The 19447-nt window shown below is 44.1% G+C and overlaps 1 long non-coding RNA gene across 1 annotated transcript; it reads left to right on the forward strand.

Annotated features, from left to right (window-relative positions):
* Positions 1-480: 480 nt before the first annotated feature.
* On the forward strand, positions 481-9838 carry LOC119868521. Its single transcript, XR_005386451.1, has 2 exons — positions 481-908; positions 9455-9838. It is a non-coding gene; the product is annotated as an uncharacterized LOC119868521 (long non-coding RNA).
* Positions 9839-19447: the final 9609 nt, after the last annotated feature.

Raw genomic sequence — 19447 nt, forward strand, 5'->3', positions numbered from 1 at the left:
AATCAAAGAATTGACCAAGATGAATGCTGTAGCCTGAACACTCCCTACATGCTGGACACTGTTCTGAGTGCTTTCATGTTACTTTGTTAATCTTCACAAATCCCTAATGGAGGAGGTCTGGTTGTCATCCACACTTTCAAAGGGGAAACTGTGGATCAGAGAAGCTAAAGGACTTGTCCAAGGTCACACAAACTTGGATTGGAAATCAAACTGCCTGTCCCCCGAGCTTATGCTCCTAACCACTTCATGTAGCAGCATTTTACTTCTGTGACCGAGCATCAATCCTTGCAACTATGACCCAGCAGGATTGGGGTCCATCAGGTCAATTTATTTTGTGACAGCAGATAAAGATGCGACATTAGCTAGCTGTGCTTGACTTAGACCACAGGAGCTATTCTGAGTAGCCACATTTCCTCCAGGAGTAACAATAGGTCTGGAAAAAAGAGCAAAGGAGAAAACAAAAATTTCCTTTCCTTTTGTCCTCCTCTTTTTTCTAAGTCCCAGAGCCTGATTGGTTAAGTGCCCAGAGGAGTCATGGTGACTCACAATGGTTCTCAGACTTTGTGACCACATGTAATGGCAAGATATGGGCACTGGTTACCACCACCTGGGTGACTTCTAGGTCAGGGCTAAATATGGTGTGTTGGAGAGAGGCACTGGAAGAGGTGGAAGCTGGTACAGATACTTGAGTACCATCTCCAGACCTGCTCTTTGCATGATCGACTGTCTTGTCCCAGACCTCTTCGTGAAATGATGCGAAATCTCTCCATTAGCACTTTCTCTGTGGGGTTCACCGAAATGTCCTAACAGTGTTCATTGCATTTCAACAGGTCTACTGGGCAATGGTCAGTGACTCTGACCTTGAGATCCAATCACCCAGTGAAAGCTGAAAAGGAACTCAGTCCCAGGTAGGATTCTCCACTCTTCCCCAAACTCTGGATCATGTTGTGGCTGTGACTCTTAGAGTTCTGCTTTCTTTATGTACCAGTTCACATAAAGGGCATGGATAATTGCAGGAATTTCATCTGAGTAGTCTGATGGCCGTATCATTTTGAAAAATATTTTATTTATTATTCACGAGAGAGAGAGAGAGAGGCAGAGACACAGGTAGAGGGAGAAGCAGGCTCCATGAAGGGAGCCTGATGTGGGACTCGATCCTGGGACTCAAGGATCATGCCCTGGGCCCAAGGCAGGGGCTAAAGTGCTGAGCCACCCAGGGACGCCCTGATGGCTGTATCATTGACATTAAAGTATGACCCACGTGGGTGCCATCTAGAGGTAGGATATGGATTTTCACAGGATATTGGAGGACTGATGGGGAAGATGTTTTGTTTGCTATGGCACTACTCTTTTGAGGGACAAAATAGACTATTATGAGATGTGATTTGTCCCCACATTGGCTGCTCCACTCAGTCTCACATAACAACTGAGGACACTGAGGCACAGATGCCTGGAAGATGGCGCCAGTCACACACTCCTTTTCTTGAGTGTCAGGGAATGCTCAGTCATCCAGATCTCTTCCCATCTCAGATAGAAACATGTAAAACCACAAAGGTACTGTGTTCTGTTATCAAAAGAGATAAACGGGTGAGAATTGTTTCCTTGGCTTTCACGAGGATCAAGCGGAATCATCCTGAAGGGGTGGAAGGATGGGGCTCTGAAGCCAGACAAGTTGGGTTCATATCATAGTTGTGTCACATGCTAGCTTATGTGACCTTGGGCCAGTGACATACCATCCCTGGGCCTCAGTTCCCTGCCCTGGATAAATGGGCATGACAGCGGCACCCACCATAGATGTGAGAAGTTAAACAAGCTGTTGTGTAGGAGACCAGAGAGTGGGTGTCAGCACGTCATCTCTCCCTCCTGAGTAAAGCTTCTTAAAGCTACAGACAAGGGTGGAGAATCTTTCCTGGCTAGGTAAGCTCTCTTACCTTGAACTGCATTTACAGGTTGGTTCCCTGTTCCTTTGATTTGGGGTTTGGTACTTTTCTTCTGAACTCCAGTGCCTTTCCCTTGGAGGAGACAGGCAGAGCAAATGAATGTGGGCCAACCTGCCTGGGTGTTGGCACCTCTCTCTGTCTCAAATGTATGCTTCTGAGGAATCTTGTTTTACTTAAAGTATTTTGCAGAATTCACTTACACATATTTTTGCATTCTTGTTGGAGAAAATACAAGAATTACATTTATAGAGATCAATTCATAAGGCCCTCATTTACTCTGCTCCACCATTTTACACTCGTTACACCAGAAGAACCAACATTAGCAGTTTGCTGTAAACTTTTCAGATCTTCTTTTTTTAAAAAAATATTTAAATTTCAATTAATTAACATTTATTATTGGTTTCAGAGGTAGAGATCAGTAATTCATCAGTTTTATATAATATCCAATGCTCGTCAAATCATATGCCCTCCTTAATGTTCAACACCCAGTTACCCCCTCCACCGACCCCCTCCCCTCTAGTGACCCTCAGTTTGTTTTCTATGATTAAGAGTCTCTTATGGTTTGCCTCCCTCTCTGATTTCATCTTTTTTATTTTTTCCTCTCTTTCTCTATGATCCTCTGTTTTGTTTCATAAATTCTACATATAAGTGAGATCATGTGATAATTATCTTTTTCTGATTGACTTATTTCACTTAGCATAATATTCTCTACTTCCATCCATGTTTCAAATGGCAAGATTTCATTTTTAAAGGCTGAGTAATATTTCATACATACACACACACACACACACACACACACACTTCTTTATCCATTTATCTGTTGATGGACATCTGGGCTCTTTCCATAGTTTGGCTATTGTGGACATTGCTGCTATAAACATTGGGATGCAAGTGCCCTTCGGATCACTACATTTGTATTTTTGGGGAAAATATCCAGTAGTGCAATTGCTGGGCTGTAGGGTAGCTCTATTTTCAACTTTTTGAGGAACCTCCATACAGTTTTCCAGAGTGGCTATACCAGCTTGCATTCTCACCAACAGTATAAAAGTGTTCCCCTTTCTCTGCATCCTCAGCAATATCTGTCGTTTCCTGACATGTTAATTTTAGCCATTCTGACTGTAGTGAGGTGGTTCCATACAAATTTTAGGATTTTTTGGTCCAACTCTGTCAAATACATTGATGGTATTTTGATGGGAATTGCGTTGAATGTATAGATCACTCTAGGTAACATAGACATTTTAACAATTTTGTTTTTTAAAGACTTTATTTATTTATGAGAGGCAGAGAGAGAAAGAGAGAGAGAGAGAGAGAGGCAGAGACACAGGCAGAGGGAGAAGCAGGCTCCATGCAGCGAGCCTGATGTGGGACTCGATCCTGGGTCTCCAGGATCACGCCGTGGGCTGAAGGCAGCACTAAACTGCTGAGCCACCTGGATGCCCAACAGTTTTGTTCTTATAAATCCATGAGCATGGAACTTTTTCCTATTTCTTTGTGTCTTCCTCAATTCCTTTCATGAGTGTTCTATAGTTTTCTGAGACAGAAACTTTGCCTCTTTGGTTAGGTTTACTCCTATGTATCTTAAGGTTTTGGGTGCAATTGTAAATGTGTTTGACTCCTCAATTTCTCTTTCTTTTGTCTCATTGTTAGTGTTAATGCAACTGATTTCTGTGCATTGATTTTATACCCTGCAACATTGCTGAATTCCTGTATGAGTTCTAGCACTTTGGGAGTGGAGTATTTTGGATTTTCTATATAGAGTATCATGTCATCTGCAAAGAGTTTGACTTCTTTGCCAATTCAGATGCCTTTTATTTCTTTTTGTTGTCTGATTGGTGAGGCTAGGGCTGTGTTGAACAGCAGTGGTGATAGTGGACATTCCTGCTGTGTTCCTGACCTTAGGGGAAGCTCTCAGTTTTTCCCCATTGAAAATGATATCCGCTGTTGGCTTTTTGTAAATGGCTTTTCTGATACTAATGTATGTTCCCTCTATCCCTACACTATGAAGAGTTTCAATCAAGAAAGGATGTGATGCTTTGTCAAATGATTTTTCTGCATCTGTTTCAACTGCATCTGTTGAGAGGATCATATGATTCTTGTCCTTTCTTTTACTAATGTAGTGTATCACATTGATTTGTGGATGTTGAACTACGCTTATAGCCCAGGAATAAATCTCACCTGGTCGAGGTGAATAATCCATTTAATGTACTGTTGGATCCTATTAGCTAGTATTTTGGTGAGATTTTTGCATCTATGTTCATCAGGGATATTGGTCTGTAGTTCTTCTTTTTGGTGGGGTCTTTGATTTGATGATCAAGGTAATGCTGGCCTCATTGGAAGAGTTTGGAAGTTTTCCTTCCATTTCTGTTTTTTGAAATAGCTTCAGAAGAATAGGTATTAATTCTTTTTTAAATGGTAGAATTCTGGGAAGCCATCTGGCCCTGGGCTTTTGTTTGTTGGGAGATTTTTGATAACTGCTTCAATATCCTTGCTGGTTATGGGTCTGTTCAGGTTTTCTCTTTCTTCCTGTTTCAGTTTTGATAGCTTATATGTCTCTAGGAATTCATCCATTTCTTCCAGATTGCCTATTGTTGGCATATAGTTGCTCATGATATGTTCTTTTAATTGTATTTCTTCAATGTTGGTTGTGATCTCTCCTCTTTCATTCATGATTTTTTTTATTTGGGACTTTTCTCTTTTCTTTTTGATAAGTCTGGTCAGGGGTTTATCAATCTTATTAATTCTTTCAAAGAACCAGTGCTTAGTTTCATTCATCTTTTCTATTGTTCTTTTGGTTTCTATTTCATTGATTTCTGCTCCAATCATTATTTCTCTGCTCCTGCTGAGTTTAGGCTTTATTTGCTGTTCTTTTCCAGCTCCTTTAGGCATAAAGTTAGGTTGTGTATCTGAGACCTTTCTTGTTTCTTGAGAAAGCCTTGTAATGCTATAGGCTTCCCCCTTAGGACTGCCTTTGCTGCATCCCAAAGGTTTTGAATAGTTGTGTTTTCATTTTCATTTGTTTCCATGAATTTTTTTAAATTTTTTATTTGTTTATGATAGGCACACAGTGAGAGAGAGAGAGAGAGAGAGAGAGAGAGAGAGAGAGAGAGAGAGGCAGAGCACAGGCAGTGGGAGAAGCAGGCTCCATGCACCGGGAGCCCGACGTGGGATTCGATCCCGGGTCTCCAGGATTGCACCCTGGGCCAAAGGCAGGCGCCAAACCACTGCGCCACCCAGGGATCCCTGTTTCCATGAATTATTAAAATTCTTCTTTAATTTCCTGGTTGACCCACTAATTCTTTAGGAGGATGCTCTTTAGCCTCCATGTATTTGAGTTCTTTCCAAATTTCCTTTTGTGATTGAGTTCCAGTTTCAAAGCTTTGTGGTCCAAAAATATGCAGAGAATGATACCAATTTTTTGGTACTGGTTGAGACCTGATTTGTGACCCGCTATGTGATCTATTCTAGAGAACTTTCATGAGCACTTGAGAAGAATGTGTATTGTGTTTCTTTAGTATGGAATGTTCTGAATATGTCTGTGAAGTCCATCTGGTCCAGTGTCATTCAAAGCCCTTGTTTCCTTGTTGATATTCTGCTTAGTTGATCTGTCCATTGGAGTGAGTGGAGTGTTAAAGTCCCCTACTATTATTGTATTATTATTGATGTTTCTTTAATTTTGTTATTAATTGGTTTATATAATCAGCTGCTCCCAAGTTAGGAACACAAGTATTTGTAATTCTTAGATCTTCTTGTTGGAAAGATCCTTTAAGTATGATATAGTGTCCCTCTTCATCCTGTACTACAGTCTTTGGTTTAATATCTAATTTGTCTGGGATCCCTGGGTGGCGCAGTGGTTTAGCGCCTGCCTTTGGCCCAGGGCACGATCCTGGAGACCTGGGATCGAATCCCACGTCGGGCTCCCGGTGCATGAAGCCTGCTTCTCCCTCTGCCTATGTCTCTGCCTCTCTCTCTCTCTCTGTGTGACTATCATAAATAAATAAAAATTAAAAAAAAAGATTTAAAAAAATATCTAATTTGTCTAATATGTCTAATATGAGGATTGCTATTCCAATTTTCTTTTGAGGTCCATTAGCACAATAAATGGTTCTCCACCCCCTCACTTTCAATCTGGAGGTATCTTTGGGTCTAAAATGAGTTTGCAGACAGCATATTGATGAGTCTTGCTCTTTTATCCAATCTGATATGTTGTGTCTTTTGATTGGGGCATTTTGCCCATTTACATTCATGGTAACTATTGAAATATATGAATTTAGTGCCACTGTATTACCTATAAAGTCACTGTTTCTGTATATTGTCTCTTTTCCTTCTTGGCCTATGTTACTTTTGGGCTCTCTCTCCATTTAAAGGATCCCAGTTAATATTTCATGTAGGGTTGGTTTAGGGATCACAAATTTTTTTAGTTTCTGTTTGTCCTGGAAGCTTTTTAAAAAAGATTTTATTTATTCATTTGAGAGAGAAGGAGGGAGAGCAGAGGGAAGGGCAGAAGCAGAGGGATGAGCAGGCTCCCCCAATGAGCAGGGAGCCTGATGCATGGGTCTTAATCCCAGAACTCTGGGATCAAGACCTGAGCCTAAGGCAGATGCTTAATTGACTGAGCCATCCAGGCACTCCTGTCCTGGGAGCTTTTTTATCTCTCCTATTTTGAGTGACATCCTAGCTGGATAAAGTACTCTTCACTGCATATTTTTCTCACTTAGCACACTGTATATATCATGCCAGTCCTTTCTGGCCCACCAGGTCTCTGGGGTACGTCTCCTGCCAGTCTAATGTTTCTACCCTTGTAGGTTATGGATCCCTTGTCTAAGCTGTTTTCAAGATTTTCTATTTGTGTCTGAGATTTGCAAGTTTCACTAGTATATGTCGGGGTGTTGACCTATTTTTATTTATTTTTTAAAATTCTTTTATTTATTCATGAGAAACACACAGAGAGAGAAGCAGAGACACAGGCAGAAGGAGAAGCAGGCTCCATGCAGGGAGTCTGATGTGGGACTCAATCCCAGGACTCTGAGATCACATGCTGAGCCACAGGCAGATGCTCAACCACTGAGACACCCAAGCATCTCCTTTTTACTGATTTTGAATGAGGTTCTCTGCCTCCTGGACCTGGATGCCTGTTTCTTTCCCTGGATTAGGGAAGTTTTCTGCTATAATTTGCTCCAATATACCTTTTGCCCCTCCTCCTTCTTCTTCTTTAGGATCCCAATTATTCTAGTATTTTTTTACTTTATGGTATCACTTATCTCCCAAATTCTCCCCTTGTGAGCCAGTAGTTCTTTTTTTTTAAACTTTATTTTTGTTTATTTATTTATGATAGTCACACAGAGAGAGAGAGAGAGAGAGAGGCAGAGACATAGGCAGAGGGAGAAGCAGACTCCATGCACCAGGAGCCCGGCGTGGGATTCGATCCCGGGTCTCCAGGATCATGCCCTGGGCCAAAGGCAGGCGCCAAACCGCTGCGCCACCCAGGGATCCCGAGCCAGTAGTTCTTTATCTCTCTTTTTCTCAGCTTCTTTATACTCCATTGTTTTGTCTTCTATATCACTAATTCTCTCTTCTGCCTCATTTATCCTAGCAGTTAGTCTCCATTTTTTTAAAGATTTTATTCATTTATTCATGAAAGACAGAGACAGAGAGAGAGAGAGAGAGAGAGAGAGAGGCAGAGACACAGGCAGAGGGAGAAGCAGGCTCCATGCAGGGAGCCCAATGTGGGACTTGATCCCAGGACTCCAGGATCATGCCCTGGGCCAAAGGCAGGCACCAAACTGCTTAGCCACCAGGGATCCTTTTTATTGCATCTCATTAATAGCCTTTTGGTTTCAACTTGATTATATTTTAGTTCTTTAATTTCTCCAGAAAAGGATTCTCTAGTGTCTTCCATGTTTTTTCAAGACCACCTAATATTTCAGATCTTGTTCGTTGTTTTTACTTTTATCTGTATAGATGACCCTGTGAAGAAAAAACAGAGGGCATAAGATACATACTGTTTTTCAAGTTTCTTTCTTAAGTTACCACTTCTTGGAGATCATTTCCATGTTGGTGCATAGAGGATCCCTTTTACCCTTCTTTAAAAATTTTATTTATTTATTTGAGTGAGAAAGAGAGATAATGAGAAAGGGGGAGGGGCAAAAGGAGAAACAGACTCCCTGCTGAGTGGGAACCCAATGTGGGGCTCAATGTGGGGCTCGATTCCAGGATCCTGGGATCATGACCTGAGCTGAAGGCAGATGCCCAAGCGACTGAGCCATCCAGGGGCCTCCCTCTTACCCTTTTAAATAGCTGAATCTTATTTCATATTATTGAGATATAGAGCTTATTTACATAAGGAAATTTGAAAAATTGCCTGTGTCTTCTTAAGTCAATGTCTCTGGAATAGCCAAGTCATTCACTTAGATGTTTTACCAAAAACTAAGGTTAGATATGAATTAAAGACATAAAAAAAGATATTGCATACTTCTCCAAGAATAAAATATGAAATAATGGAAATAACATATCCAGTTCACACTGGCCACAAAACACATGTGAATTTCATATCTTATTTTAATTTTTTATATTATATATTTTTATTGGAGTTCAAATTTCATATTTTATTATTTAATTTTATATTTTAAGATTTTATTTATTGTGAGAGAGTATGTGTAGGAGGAGGGGCAAAGGGAGAGGGAGAGGGACAAGTAGACTCCCCACTGAGTGGGAGTCTGATGTGAGGCTCAATACTAGGACCCTGAGATCATAACCTAATCTGAAAACAGATGCTTAACTGACTGAGCCACCTAGGTGCCCCATTTTTTTTAATAGAGGGAAATATGCACGAAACTTTTTTATGAGTCAACTGTTTTGATGCTAAAAATACCATTTCTTGGGGATGCCTGGGTGGTTCGGTTGGTTGAGAGTCTGCCTCTTGGTTTCAGCTTGGGTTATGATCTCAGGGTCGTGGGATTGAGCCCAGCTTAGGGCTCTGCGCTCAGTGTGTCTGCTTGTCCCTCTCCCTCAGCTCTTCCTCCTGCTCTCTATCTCTCTCTCTCTCACTCTCTCAAAGAAATAAACAAAATATTTTTTAAAAATACCATTTCTTGCTGGAGTGGAACATTAATTACTGTGATCTTATAATTTTTTTTTGCAAAACAAATCCATGAATTCAGTGCAAGCACAGTCATGAACTGTACTAGGTTTTATTTTGCCATGAAATAAAATGAGCTGATTAGTCAATTAAATGATGGAGAACATATGTGGGAGTAGCTGTTGATGGTGAGCTTGCCATAAAAGAGATGAAAATCAACACTATAAGCTTAGCAATTAAAATAGGAATTGAAAATATGGCAGTGGAGCAGAATAGATTCTGACAGAATGGGAGATATGACAAGGTTGGTATTTCCAAACAGATTGTGCCCCAAAGCAACATTCTCTGACCATGCTGGAAAATGTGTGTGGTGAGGAGGTGGCAGGGGGAAGAGGCCCTGGGCCCAACTGGATCAACTGGGTTTCATCATCTTTTTCAGACTTCCTTGGTTGTATTCCTTCCAAAGCCATCTGTAGCATCAGCCAGTCATGGAGAAAGGATGCTCTGAAGTCAGTCCCAGCACACCCATACCGAGCATCAAGAGGAAGGCAGATGAATACTTAAAATCCATTTTGTCCTCCAAAAACGTGCTGAGCTTTCTACTTGGTAGGCAACTAGGGAGCCACAAAAATGATCTGGATCTGTCAAAGTGGCTATGGATGCTGACACGAGCCACACCAGGGTGGAGGTGACCTTTGCCAAAAAACCACATAACTTACCTGCTTACGCCTGCCAGCAATTTTGGAAAATGCATAAAAAAGGCTTAGAATAACAAACTCTTGCCTTGCTTCAGCTGTTAAAATAAAAGCTGCATTTTCACTTCTATGGTTTGATACGTTTTTATGCCCAAGCAGCTTTCTTGGGTTAGTTAAACCAAACAGGGAATTCCATTCAATGGAATGCAATGGAACCAATGCTAGAATTGTATGCAGGAGCTCTCAGTCTGGGAGGCTGGAAGATCACACGGCAAGTCACAATTCTTCCACCTTTAGCCTGAAACAAAAGCAAGGGGGCAGTGATGTGGAATTGGTCCCCCACCCCCACCCCCCCGGAACCTAGACTCCTCTCCCTAGGCATTTGAGGAGACACCCACTGTGTCTCCCTGGAAAACCTAGCTGCTACCCTGGTGAAAGTTTAAGAACGGGCCTCAAGCAGTGTGGGAAGTTTAGGATACCCATATTTTTTATTCTGAGGCTCATGAGAATATCATTTAGAAATTACAGCGTTATGTCTTTGTTGGCTCTATTTCATATAAAAAAATCAGAGCACAAGGCATTTTAACATGGGAACGTCACACTTTAACAGCTCCAACCAGTCTTTAGGGTAAACTTGCTTTAAGCTTATGTGCTCCTTGCTTGCTGACCTAGGTCCTTTGGTCTGTAGTGGAACTAACCTACTTTCCTTGAGATTTGCAGAATACTGGCCTTGAGGACTGGAGTTCCGGACTTTCCCAGAAGATAAGGCCTAACCGCCTTTGAAAACTGCCCCCAACTGATGCCAGCAAGTCTGTTCAAGGACATGTCAACATGTGGCTAACCACCTGGGCACCTGCTTCTCCTGTGCCCCCTTTTCCTGAGCCCTGTCTTTTAAAACCCTCAGGCCGGGATCCCTGGGTGGCGCAGCGGTTTGGCGCCTGCCTTTGGCCCGGGGCGCGATCTTGGAGACCCAGGATTGAATCCCACGTCGGGCTCCCAGCATGGAGCTTGCTTCTCCCTCTGCCTGTGTCTCTGCCTCTCTGTCTCTCTCTGTGTGACTATCATGAATAAATAAATTAAAAAAAAAAAAAAAAAAACCCTCAGGCCCCTCCAGACGTGGAAGATGGTCTATGAAACCTATGCCCACCATTCTCCCAGGTTGGTGGCTTTATGAACAAAGCAACCTTTCCTTTCCTACTATCACTTGTCTCTTGAGTATTGATTTTTCACTGGTGAGCAGCTGAACCTGAGTTGGGAAGCAGTTCTCTGTCCAGGACCAATACCCGCAAAGCCTTCTGAAGGTAAGGGCCCTTCTCACTGCCCTCAAGCCCTTCTCATTGCCCTCAAGCCCTTCTCACTGCCCTCAAGCCATTGCTGGCCAGGTCTTCTTCGGCCGGGTGCACTTTGTGGTGGCTGGCAGCGGAGAACTTATGGGACTGAGGGCCCCAGCCCCTCTCGGCAGGACGGGAGGGGGGGCCAGCTCCCCAGGCAGAGCCCTCCAGGAGCCTGCGGAGCGCGACTATCCCTGGGGGAAGTGAGCACAGTAGCGAGGACATGGGGGGGGCGCGTGGGGAAGCCGGGGAAGACACCACAAGGTTGAGCGGGGATTGTCCCCATGCCCCCCCCAACCCTCCGCCTGTCGGAGATGCTACCCTGCTACTTCCCTGCCCCTCCTGCCGGCACCTCAGGGCGCCGGCTCCTTCCTGCCCATCGGTTAGGTGGGACAAATCCGGCCCTCCGCATCCTATCCCCTGGTTCACGGGCCTGTCCCCTCGCTATGCTGGGGGCCATTGCAATGTGCCCTCTGGTGCTCGGCAGCATGGGCGTGCTACTGTGCACACAGGTCCCCAACCCGGCGCAGCAGCTGGCACCACCTACCGCTTATCTCCCAGGGGTGGCTGATGTCCATTGACACAAAAATTGTAAAACTGTTGATGAGGCACAATTTATCTATTTACTTTCTTTTGTTGGTTGTACTTTTGGAATTGTGCTTTTGTATGTAAAAAACCAGGACCAAATCTAAGGTCATAATTCACCTCTGTTTTTTTTTTTTCTAAATGTTTTATAGTTTTAGGACCTACATTTAGGTCTTTGATCCTTTCTGAGTTAAGTTTTGTATATGATGTGAGGTAAGAGGCCCATTTTATCCTTTTGCATGTGCCTACCCAGTTGTCCCAGGATCATTTGTTAAAAAAAGATGTTCTTTTCTTCACTGAACTGTGTTGGTGTCTTTGGCTAAAATCAGTTGATTATTCAAAGATCCAGCATATGTAATGAACCCTTACAACTGAATAACAACAAGTCAATATCCCAACTTAAAAATTAGTGAGGGAGGGGCACCTGGGTGGCTCAGTGGTTGAGCTTCTGCCTTCTGCTCAGGTCGTGATCCCAGGATCCTAGGGTCGAGTCTGCATCTGCATCTGGCCCCCTGTAGAGAGCCTACTTCTCCCTCTGCCTATGTCTCTGCCTCTCTCTCTCTCTGTATCCCTCATGAATGGATGAATAATATCTTTTTTAAAAATAAAAATAAAAATTGATGAAGGACTTGTATAGAAATTTCTCAAAGGAAATATGCAAATTGCCAACAAGCACGTGAAAAGATGTTCAACATCATTAGTTACTAGGCAAATGCAAATCAAAACCACAATGAGGTACCATTTCACACTCACGAGGCTAACCAAAACCAAAACCAAAACCAAAACCAAAACCAAAATAAAACAAAACAAAAGAGTAATTAACACATGCTGGAGAGGATATGGAGAAACTGGAACCCTCACATGTTGCAGGAATGTAAAATGGTGTAGAACTTTGCAAAACATCCCAGCAGTTCCTCACAAAAGTAAACAGAATTACCAATGACCTATCATATACCCAAGAGAAATAAATACATATGTCTACACATACACTTGGAGACGAATGTGAATCTTACCTTTATTCATAATAGCCAAATCGAAGAAACAAACCATATGTCCAACAAATGATTATTGGATAAACAAATTGTATATCCATATAATGGAATATTTGGCCATGCAATTGGATGATGTAGCAATACATGCTACAACATGGATGAACCTCAAAAACATTGTGCTAAGTGAAATAAGCTAGAAACAAAAGGCCACATTTTATATGCTTCCATTTGTAGGATAGGAAAATCTATAAAATATCCTTGTCTTGTTTCTGATTATGGGGGGAAAGCATTTAGTCTTTCACCATCAAGTATATTAACTGTAGGCTTTTTATAGATAGTCTTTACCAGGTTGAGGAATGAATTGAGGATATTGATGTTTACTGGAAGATTTCTCAAATTTCTTTCTGGTGCCAAATGAATATTTTTCATTAGAAACCATTGTGCGATGCTGTTGAATTTACCTAAGCCATACTCTCTGCACATGGACTGTGTATCATCATCAGGCAAGGGGTAACCTTAACATTTTTCTCTGGCAGAAGAAATGTACATAATCCACTCTTAGTAAGAAATAATATTATCAGAAAGAAATGAGGCTTCCTTTCAAGAAAGGAAGGGAATTTTCATTAAAATCACTTGCAAGTTAGATTGAAGGCCAAAAAATGTTTCAAAATATATGCATTTTTCCCCGTTCAACTGTTCTTGCTATTCTTGAGCTCCTGACATTCAGTGTTAGGAATTCTTTTATTGCTAAGAAATTTGCTAGTAGGTCTTCCTGTAATATATGTTAAGACTTAGCTATTTCAACTGCCTGTGAAATGTTTGGATAAGTTGTAACCCTTAAACCAGTAGTGGTGATTTTGCACATTCTAAAATTGTATGTTGATAGAGTGATTCAACAGTAATTTTTCTAACCTCTTCTTAAAAGGCTGATGAATCTAAAACCTCAAATTTCTGATTATGATGTACAGAGATCCACACATTCCTTTACTACTGCAGTAAAATATTTTAGATAAAGTGACTTTCTGAAAAAAAATCAAACATTGCAGTGATTTTTGTTGTTATAAACTTCCACTTCCCTGACCTAGGTCTGGTACTAGGGCTTTGTTTTCATTGTCATATAAATGTGCTACTGATTCTCTCTACCTAGGAGCCTTCTGCCATCCTCTCCTGCTACTGGTGCCACAGGGAGGTGTGGCTCTCCCTCGGGGTCAACCCATGTATCACAGATACTCTTTTGTGGCCCTGGGATCTTTATTGTCCCCAGCATCAACCTCACTTTTCTATAAAACCAGTTGAAATCTGTTCTGGTTTCTTTTGTGGGACTATTAGAGCATAAAAGTATGTATATGATGTAAAAATAGTAATATAGAAAACTGAGCTGTGCCTTCAGGAAGGGGCTTGGACCTGCTGTTTGAAATACAGCTACAAGAGAATGGGAGGTCATCAGTCCTGCCTTCCTGTCGCAGGCTATATTCCCTGAAAGTCCTGCCAGTGTTAGCTCACACTGACCCCAGGGCCAGAGACTTAGAAGAAAGGAAATATGCTCACTTTATCTGTGCACCATCGGCACACATGCATGTATGCACCAGGCTCTGTGCTGAGTGCTTGACGGGTGATGTTCCGGGTAACGCTGCCATCTCATGCAAGCAGCAGAGGATAGGTCGGCCTGTGAAGGTTGCCAGCAGGGGCGCAAGATTGGAGGCTGGATGAAGAGTTCTCCCATAGGATATTTTCTAGTGCCTCTTGAGTATCTGGGCTCCTCACTGTTCTAGGCTCAAGGCACAATGCCTCAGGGAAAAACACCATGTGGTGATGACAGGGGAAGATCTGCCTGGGGGAGGTGACAGGGTGGAGGAGAGGTGACAACCGGAAGCGTGGGTCTAATACAATAAAAAAGAGCCTAACTTCTGATGTGTTGATAGCAAATAGAACTACGTGTGACTGGGAAACTCCAGATGGAGGAAAAAAGATGGGTAAGCAGAAACGGATCTGAGGTCCAGAGGAAAATGAGGTAAAAAAAATCAAAACCCCAACTGGTGTGTGCTCTGCTCCAAAGACAAGCAGCAAATCCTCCCTCCACCACCAGCAGACAGACTTCAGACAAGCCCAGCGCCAGTTAGTGGGTATCTGGATCCCTCTCCATATCTGGTGCTCTGTGAAGGGGCTGGGATTGACTTTGGGTACTCCAGTAGCTGAAGAGTGACCGTGGAAGGGTGCATGGGTGGCTCAGTCAGTGAAGTGTCTGCCTTTGGCTCAGGTCATGATCCCAGAGTCCCAGGATTGAGCCCTGTATCAGGCTCCGTGCTCAGTGGAGAGTCTGCTTTTCCTTCTTCGTCTGTTCCTACTCTCTATCTCAAACAAATAAAATCTTAACAAAAAAAGAAAGAAAAGTGATGTGATGTGGAGACAGTGGAGACCGTCCCAGTGAAAGGAAACAGAAGCTAACTGTGACCCCTTGCTGAATCAGTGGCAATATTTTCACAGTTGTGACTCACTTCCTGTACATGATGCATGAAAGCAAATGGAAGGGTTGTTCTTTCTTCCCTGTTTTGATGTAGTTCTGATTATAAGGTACATGGGTCTTGTTTCATGAGGTCTTTGGATCCCTGGGTGAGCATGAACCATGATTTTTTTAAAAAGTCTTTCCCCAACTTTGGACAGTGCACAGTGTATACTCTCCACCAAACTCCATTGATTATTCATTTGTCATAGTCGATTATGGCATCCCTTGAAGAGAAACAAATGGGTATTCTACAAAATTCTTACTTGAGCTTATTTTTTTAATATTTTATTTTTATTTATTCATGAAAGACACACAGAGAGGCAGAGAAATAAATAGAGGGAGAAGCAGGTTCCTCATGTATGGAGCCCGATGTGGGACTCGATCCCAGGACCTGGGTTCATGACCCAAACCAAAGGCAGATGCTCAACCACTGAGCCACCCAGGTGCCCCACTTGAGGTCTTTAAATGGAAGAGCTCCTGGTGGAGGGCACTCAAGTCTAATCTCAATCGATTGATAGCCCCTCAATTGACTCCCAGATGTGAGCCAGTTTATAGATCTGGAACCCCTTGAATGAAGGGGAGGCCGGGTCCCCTGAAGAAAAATTTCACTACACTGCCAGAGATATATACTCTTGATCTTTCTGTCAGCCTTCCCCCAAAGGGACTTATGGCCTATTATCAGGGTGACTTGCATTAGGGGAAAGGAAGTAACCAGCCTTTTGTGGGGGGAGAAACGAACACTGCTTCTGAGCTGACATGAATTCCAAGGGGCTCAAAGTATTGCTGTGGCTCACCAGTCAGAGTGAAGCTCATGGAGATCAGGTGATCAATGGAGTTGTAGCTCAGTACTGACTCACGGTGGGCCCTTTAAGTCCCCAAACTTACCCTATGGTTATTTCCCCAGTTCCAGACTATAACTAGAACACATATACTCAGGAACTGGCAGAATATCCACATTAGTTCCCTGACCTGTGGAGTGACAGCTATTATTGTAAGAAAGGCCAAGCGGAAACCACTAGAACTTTCTTTACTTAGGCCAATAGTAATCCGAAAGCAATGCTTCATTCATCCAGGAATTTCAGAGAGTAGTGCCACCATCAAGGACCTGAAACATGCAGGAGTGGTGATTCCTACTACACGACAACTCACCTGGCATATATTTTTTCTTTTTCAAATCTTTATTTCTTTATTTAAATTCTAGTTAGTCATCTTGGATATTTAACCTGTGTAGAACACAAATACATCTCAGGGCTCTTGAGTGGTGCAGTTATTTAAGTGCTCCACTCTTGGTTCAGGCTTGGGTGGTGACCTCAGGGTCGTGATCTCAAGGTCAAGAGATCAAGCCCCCCTTGGAGCTCTGTGATGGGCTCAGTGCTCAGCGTGGAGACTTCTTGAGATTCTCTCTCCTCTCTCTCTCTCTCTCTCTCTCTCTCTCTCTCAAACTACATAAATAAATATTTAAAAAAAGAAAAGCAGATATATCTTGGAGGACAACAGTGCTTTATTGTAAACTTAAGGAGGTCGGGATTCAGGTTACACCCACTGTTTCAGATGTGATGTCATTGCTTGAGTGAATTAGCACAGCCTGTGGTAGCTGGTATGCAGCTCTTGATCTGGCAAATGTCTTTTCCTCCCACTCAATAACTGTTAGTAAAGACTACCAGAAGCCTTTGATGTCACCAGGCAAGGCCAGCAATACATCTTCATTGTCCTACCTCAGGGATTTCTCAACTGTCTAATCCTGTGTCCTAATTTAATTCCTGGAAACTTGATAGACTTTCCCTTCCACAGGATTATCACAAAGGACTATTACATTGATGATGCTAGGATGATTGGACCTAGTAAGCAAGAAGTAGCAACTACTCTAGACTTCAGGGCTTCCCTGAGTGATCACTGGCTCCAGCTAGAAGATCAGGGACCTTCATGCTGTTCCCTAAGGGAAAGTTTCCTTCAGAAGCATTTCTGTTCCTAGCCCATTGTTTCTGACCATAAGTCAACCTGCCATCACTTATCATCATAAAAGGGCCCAATAGCAAGAGAGATTATTACAGGAATCTGAGGGCCAACTTTCAATAGAGGAACACAGTTTGGAGGGCACCTGGATGGCTCAATCAATTAAGCTTCCGCCTTCCACAGGTCATGATCCTGGAGTCCTGGGATCAGGCCCTGCATCAGGCTCCCTGCTCAGTGGGAAGTCTGCTTCTTCCTCCCCCTCTGCTCCTTCCTGCTGCTTCTTCTCTCTCTCTCTCAAATAAAAAAAAATTTAAAAAAATAAACTACAGGGGTTTTTGAGTGTGAGTCTGTGATTGTGGAGGGGGTGGGGAAACCTCCTTCCCACTGCCACCTTTTCACATAGATCCTCCCAAGTACTGCATTCCCACTTATCCTCTCCACCTCTTTGGGGTGCTCCCCTTCTTCACTGCAACTTAAGCAAACCTAGGAGTGGGGTCCAGGGAGTGTGGCCTCAAAGTCTCAGTGCTGAGTTTGGGACAGATAGGGCTAGGCAGGGAAAGATAAGGAGAGGCCCCAGAGTCAGGCTCCTATAAATCCCAAGGACACTGAGATGCAACAAAAACAGAAGATAATTAAGAAGATCTGGCCATCTGGCCCTAAATGTTAGGGAACATCGTCCTTTGATGGCTACAAAGTAATCACAGAGACCCAGCAGACCCAAAACCAGCCATCTGCCATTCATTAGAGATGGCACAAGAAATCACAAGGCCATAAACTCCCTAGAAGGCCTCTCTATAAAAGGCCAAACAAAAAACCTTCAGTCCCAACTCTGTCCCTACCCCTCTCACTTCTGAGAACTTTCTCTGTATCTTTGCTTAAAAAAACTTCTATCACTTTACTCACTCTTCTTTGTCCACGAGATTCATTCTTCACTCCGAGAGACAAAAACCAAACATTCCTGCAACAGTGCCAAAATGTTTCCCTGAGCTCAGTGTTAAGTGAGACCGAGCTCTGCGGATAGGACGAGATCGCTGACCCCAAGGTAACAACCGCAAACCTTGAGTGTGTTTGCTCAGAGACCAGGTCTCCCTGTGTTGCCCAGGCTGGAGTACAAAGGCTCTGGACAGGCACGAACCCACTTCTGGTGCCCAGGCCAATTCTGACCTGCTCCATTTGCAACCTGGGCACAAGTCCACCTCTCCTCAGGCAGCCTGGAGGTCTCCTGCTTCGGGGAGGTTAGCCCAAGTGAAGGCAAACTTGGGAACGAACGTAGCCCGCACAGCCGACCAGCAGAGCGCACGCCAGCCCAGAACTCCTGGGCTAGGGCAGTCCTCCCGCCTCCGCCCCCGGCATCTCTGCATCTCTGCCGAGCAGCTGGGACCAGAGGCGCGGCCGCCACACCAGGAACGCTCAGCTGGAAGCACTAACTATCCACCACCAGCAGTGTCATCACACGGATGTGCTGATCCTCTTTGAGTCCTCCAAACCACCCCAGGAGCCGGTAGGCCCAAGGGGGAACAGTAACTTGCGCAGAGTTACACCATTAGTGGGCAGCCAGCAGAGCCAGCATGCAAACCCTTGGGATCCCAGTGGAGCGCACCCTGACGACCTCAGCAGGAACAGCGCCTCCCCGCGGAGACAGGTGCGCCCGGGGAAAACCTGCAGGATCCAAGTGGCAAAGGAAACCACAAAAGGTCACTTGCCCAAGTCAGGTCTCCCGGGACAATCAAGAATGTGAATGGGCAAGTAAGAGTCCATGGGCTCTCAGTCTTTCAGGCAACCCAGACCAGATAGGAGCCCGCGCTTACTCTCTCTCTGACCTAGTCCCTCGCCCCCAAGCTCTGCCTAGACTCTGCGAGAGGCACAGCTTCCTCGCAGCTCTGCAGAAGCAGCTTCTGCATGCGGCTGTGGATCTCCTGGGCCAGGAGGGCCAGGAACTGCTCGGACGCCAAGGGACCTAGGACCTGTTCCAGGGTGCGCATCTCAGGCCGAAGCCTTTGACCGCTGGAAAAGCTCCAGGAGCTGCCTGATGGTTTCCTGGGGCCCAGTGGCAGAAGCCACAAGGGCAGGCGAGAGGCCACCAGGCTGCGCCTTCAGGGTGGGGTGGGCTGTGGTGGGCTGTGGTGGGGTAGGGTCAGCTCCTGGCGGCAGGCACAGCAACTCCGGGGCTGTTACACTCAGGAGGCTTTGGCTCCTAGGAGCCCGGGCTGGACGCCAGGGTCAGGTTCCTAGGCCTTGTGACCCTGAAACCAGCTGTGACCACCATCCAAGGTGCCGGACGCCCCGGGTGGACGACATTAAACAGCAGGTGCATGACCGCCGTGCCCCGGGCTCCCAGTCCATCAGCCTGAGTCCAGCCCCAGCAGAACTGTG

The sequence above is a fragment of the Canis lupus genome, chromosome X (genome assembly GCF_011100685.1).
Source record: "Canis lupus familiaris isolate Mischka breed German Shepherd chromosome X, alternate assembly UU_Cfam_GSD_1.0, whole genome shotgun sequence".
NCBI classification, from domain to species: domain Eukaryota; kingdom Metazoa; phylum Chordata; class Mammalia; order Carnivora; family Canidae; genus Canis; species Canis lupus.